Source organism: Octodon degus, unplaced genomic scaffold (genome assembly GCF_000260255.1).
Source record: "Octodon degus isolate 3935 unplaced genomic scaffold, OctDeg1.0 scaffold00020, whole genome shotgun sequence".
NCBI lineage: Eukaryota > Metazoa > Chordata > Mammalia > Rodentia > Octodontidae > Octodon > Octodon degus.
This window is the reverse complement of record NW_004524596.1, coordinates 13,308,153-13,313,932: the sequence shown is the minus strand read 5'-3', so window position 1 is coordinate 13,313,932 and position 5,780 is coordinate 13,308,153.

Sequence of the window (5,780 nt, the reverse complement as noted above, 5' to 3'; positions counted from 1 at the left end):
CTTATGGCACTGGAGATTGAACCCAGGCCTTGCACATTTGAGGAAAGTGCTCTACCACTTAGCTATACTTACCTATTCTAACAAAATCCGGCATGGTGGTGCATGCCTGTAAACCCAGAACTCGGGAGGCCGAGGCAGGATGATGGCCAGGAGTCTGAGGATGTCTGGGACACAGAGCAAGACCTTGTCTCAATAATAATAATAATAATAATAATAATAATAATAATAATTAGACAGCTATGGGGACCACCCGCTCCGGGGCCCCTCCTCTCCCTCTCTTGGATAGGAGCTTTCTTTCCACCCAGTAAATATATTCTGCTCATAAATAAATAACATAAACAGCTGTACTTTGGACAAACTTTTTTTTGTACTAGTGATTGAACTGAATTGGACAAGCTTTATATATCTCTGGTTCTGCTATTAATGAATAAATAAGTCTTTGATATGTGTTAACTCTAAAAAGAAATGAGAGATACGTAATATGTAACATTCTAATTTTCTGAAAAACAATTAAAAGCCAATTGATTATCTCTGAAGTACAAAGACTGAATAAGACACTAGGATTAAAAGAAAATTAGTGTTTTCCAAGTGCTATTTTAAAAGGCATGCAAAATGGACAAAATTTCTTATGACCGTTCTCTGCTTGATTTATCTTTTATTCATCATTATACTAAGATTTAATATGATGTAGGAAATAGCTATAGAGTGGGGGAACAGCCCTATTTTATCTTACTTTTTTGAGACAGGGTCCCACTTTGTGGTTTAGGTTGCCTTAAAACTCACTGTATAGTCCTGGCTGGCTTGAAACTCACAGCAATCCTCCTGCCTCAGCCTTCCCAAGTGCTGGAGTTTAGGTGTATACCACCACACTTAGTAGCCATCTTTTAAAGTTCAGTTTCTATTGTACGATTTTATAACACAATTAGTAATCAATGATAAAATAATTTCCAAACTGTATCAGAGTAGTCATTTATCCACAAAGGACAACCATTTTGGTATTTTTTTCTAACCCTAAATTCATACAGTCATTCTATGGCAAGGTAACACCAAATAAAGGTCATTGTTCATAATTATATAGGCTGATTCTAGAATCATAACAATAATTTCATAATAACAAGTCATAAAAGAATGTATGCATATTTTTGTTTCTTTCTCCTGGCTATATTTTTTGTATATATCTTAGAAGATTGTGTAGCACTACTATAGCAATTTTCTTTTACTGTAATTTAATATAAGGTGATTATATTATAAAATTAAGCATTTTTATGAATTTCAGTTGCTGCGTGAATACACATGCTTATTCATATTTGGATGACTGTATTAAGATTTGTTTGATATTAATCACTATTGGGGGTAAAAAAAAAATCACTATCATTCAGGACAACCTAGAATAACCAACATGAGGAATTAGCCGTGATTGTTAATGTTTGTTTCAAAATACTTCATCAGTAGCTGATTGGCCCCAGGGAGCCCTAATTTGCTGACATCAAACTGACCCATGTGTTAGGAGACTGGCTGAAAATGCTGTAAAATTGTAGAGAAGAACAGCTTCAGTCAAGGCAGTGCACTTTGATTACTTCCCAGCACTACAGTGGCGCTCAACATGAGCTAGAATAGCAACCAGAATTAAGAGAACGATTTGGAAGCAAATGTGCTGCAAGTCGGGGCGCTGAGCAGTTGGTTCCTCCAGTCTGCATGGTTGATGATCTCCCTCCTCCCCCACATCTGCCCACTGCTGCCCTGACCTGTTCTCTGGGATTGTAGGAACCCCATTTCTGCGCCATGCAATTTAATGTTTAACTGTACGCTGTTCTGCGCTAGCCTCTGATTGTTTTAGGTGTGCTAAGTATTTTCTGTTCACCTCGATTTCAGTTCCAGGAGCTAGGGCTATGTGTCATATTTCTGTTGCTGCTTTTCCACCAAGGCTTGTTGATTACTTGTAGGCCATCCCCAAAAGAGCAACTGATTTTGTGCAACTGGGGCTAGAATGCCCATCACCTGACTTCACCCCTATGTGGAGTAGAAAGGGCTCTCACTGGGCACTGATGTTTTCAAAGTCATTCACATCCTCTCCTTACAAAGAGCACACATTACCTTATGTCATTTTATTTTGTTTTATTTTTATTTTTATTTTTTTGGCAGAATCGGGGATTAAACTCTGGCGCTTGCGCTTGCCAGGGAAGTGCTTATTCTACTGAGCCATCTCCCCAGCCCTGCTTAGGTCATTTTAGCCAGATAGGCATCGCTAATAAGCAAGCAGGAAGAGTTCATGCTGGTCAACTTCTGGTTGGCTGTAAAGATCCACTGGGGCTGCAGCTGGGGCCTGGAAAACAAGCCAGGGCTCTTTCTAAAGGCCAAGCTCTCCTTCTGGGTTCCTCTCTCCAGCGGCCGTGTTGATGAAGGCAAGTTCCCTGCGGCTGTGGGTGCATCCCCAGGGCTTCTGCAACATCAACCTTGCTTGGCCTGGGAGCACCCAGGGGTAACTGACCCATCCTCCAGGTCCTATTTCCAAGTTTCTGACCGAAAATATGTGACTGGCCTATGATGGGCTAGATAATCAGCTGTCACCTGAATATCAAGGGTCATGTGGTTTGACATCCATTCTGAGCAGGGCTGTGGGAATAACCCTTAAAGAAAAGACAGGTGGAGGTGGACTGGGGAGATAACTTGGGAGTATAAATGCCTCCCTTTCAAGCACAAGGTTGGAAGTTTGAGCCCTGGTGTCCACGCTGGCATGTGCATGCCTATAATCCCAGTACTAGGGAGGCTGAGACAGGAGGATCACTACGACTCTGAACTGTGTAGCAAGATCATGTATCAAACATTAAAAAAAGGGGGAGGCCAGGGAGATGGCTCAGTGGAATAAGCGCTTCCCTGGCAAGTGCAAGGGCCTGAGTTCAATCCCCAGTTCTGCAAAAAAAAAAAAAAGAAAAGAAAAGAAAAAAGAAAAAACAAAAGAAAGACAAGACTCAGCTGGGCCTGGTGGTACACAATTGTAATCTCAGTATTTCAGGAAGCTGAGACAGGAGGATAGCTGTGAGTTTGAGGTCAGATTGGGCTACATAGTGAAACTTTGTGTCTAAAAATAACAAATGAACAAAAGGGAAGAAAAGTCACAGAGCAGTCAGGCATGGTAACATTCAACCGTAATCACAGCTATTTTGAAGCTAGAGATGGTTAAGTTAGCAAGACACTTCCTTTCTCTCTCTATTCTTTCTTTCTTTTTTTTGGCAGAACCAGGGATTGAACTCAAGCCCTTGCGCTTGCCAGGGAAGTACTTATTCCACTGAGCCATCTCCCCGGCCTTTCTTTCTTTCTTTCTTTCTTTCTTTCTTTCTTTCTTTCTTTCTTTCTAGTGTAATTAGTACAGGGTCTCACTAGGCAGCTCAGACTCATAGTGAGCCACCTGTTTTCAGCCTCCGCAGCGCTGGGATTATAGGCGTGCATCTCCATGCCTGGTCTCCATAGCCAGCTCAGTGTGCCTGAGGGGTGGGGCCAGCACAGCATTTAGAGCCGGGAATCGAACTCGGTTCCCTGCACTTGCCTCAGCAGGAGCTTAGTGTGCTATCTCACTGGCTTTTCTTTTTCATTTAGAAAATTTAGAAAAAGGACACACTGTGTAGCTCAGTGGCAGAGCACTTGCCTAGTGTGTGAGAAGTTCTGGGTTCAATTTTCAGTACTAGAAAAATAAAAAGATATGACTGACACCATAGCTGTACTTAAAAATCTGCGGCAGGCCCGTGAGAGAGCTCAGTGGACTAAGTACCTGCTTAGGCAAGCTCAGGGACCAGTGTTTGCTCTCCGGCACCACATGGCGAGCAGGCTCCATTCCCCGGCATGCTGACAGGGCGCGGTGGCGCACACCTATAATCGCGGTGCTTGGGAGGCTGAAAACAGGAGGATGGCTAAGAGTCCGAGCTGCGTAGAGAGACCCTGTACCAAATACACAGAAAGAAAGAGAGAAAAAAACCTTTTACAGTTGTCCATTGAGATAAGGCAATCATATTAAGATGACAGTATTTCTTTTTTTTCCAGAACCAGGGATTGAACTCAGGCCCTTGTGCTTGCCAGGCAGGCGCTTACTCTACTGAGCTATCTCCCTGGCCCAAGATGACAGTATTTCAATGCCATGAAAACCTTCTAAATTTCTCTTGTAGACTCATGTATCTGTGTGGTGACACTACACATCTGCTGGTGGCTGGTGTGTGTTAACTAGTATAGGAGGCCTCCCCCTGCTGACTCTCAGTAGAAGGTTAGTTTCTTGAAAGAGAGCAATTTATGGGGCCAGTGAGACAGCTCAGCGGACTACAGCACCTGCTAATCAAGCTTAGGCAAGTGCAGGATCCGAGCTTGGATCCCCGGCACCACATGCCATGCCGGCCACGCTCAGAGGGCAGGCTGAGCTGGCCAGAGTCTAGGTGTGGTGGCGCACGCCTGTAATCCCAGGGCTGGGAAGGCTGAAAGCAGGAGGATCACCATGAGTCCAAGCTGTGTAGTGAGACCCTGCAACAACCAAATACATTAAAAAAAAAAAAAATAGGGCCTGGGAGATAGCTCAGTAGAATAGGTGCTTGTCTGGCAAGCGCAAGGTCCTGAGTTCAATCCCCAGTACCACAAATAAATAAATAAATAAATAAGCAATTTATGAAGAAAACTTGGCCTTGAAGTTCATTGTCAAGCAGTATATTTGTTACTATAACTGATGTCTGTCATAGTTCCCAAAGCACATTTACACATTCTCTCATTTGACCTTCATAATAATCATCGCCCCATTCCTGTCTCACAAATGAAGAACTGGAAGCTCAGAGAGGTCAGGACTGACTCAGGGCCGCTCCTTCCTTCTTCCCCAAGTGAGGTGGGCAGTGCTGAGGATTAACCCTGGGACCCTCAGAGACTTTTAAATTTTTTATTTTAAGACAAAGCCTCACTAAGTCACTAAATTATCCAGGTTGGGCTTGAATTTTCAGTCCCTCTGCTTCAACCGCCTAGTGTTCTGGGATTAGAGTTAGATGTCACCACACCTAGCTAGAAATCATTTGAATTTGTGTTTTTTTGTTTTTGTTTTTAACACAGTCTTACAAAGTTACTAGATTGCCCTGGCTGGGCAGGAATTTGCAATCTGCCTGCTGTAGTCTCCCAGAATACTGGGATTACAGATGTGCACCATGGAGCCCTACTAACTCAACTTTATTTTTAAAAATCTTTTATTTATGTATTTGGTGCAGGATCTTACTACAGACTCATAGTGATCCTCCTGTCTCAGCCTCCCCTGTGCACAGGCATATGCCACCACACCTGGTTTCAGTGGCCAGCACAACATGCAGTACTAGGACTTGAACTCCAGTCCTTGCACTTGCCAGGCAGGCGCTTAAGCTCCTGAGCTATCTCCCTGGCCCTAAATTTTAGACCTAGAGAAAAATGAAGCAATTAAGCAATATCTTACTTGCATTTTCTTCTTTTTTTTTTTTTTTTTTTTTTTTTTTTTTTTTTTGTGCAGACATCAAACTCAGGACCTTGTACTTGTGAGGCAGGCACTTATGCCATAAACTATTTTCCCAGCCCTTCTCTCTCCTTTTTTAAAAAAAAAAAATTGTCTCAATTGTTCAAGATAAAATTCAATGAAATAAGATACCCAAATGACACTGCTGTGTCTGCTTCAGCCAGGCCTCAAAAGTTGATGTCAACACGATGCTTCCAGTCACCCTCGTGCTTCTAAGAGTAACAAATGCTTTTCTTTTCTTTTTTTTTTTTTTTTTTTGCGGAACCAGGGATTGAACTCA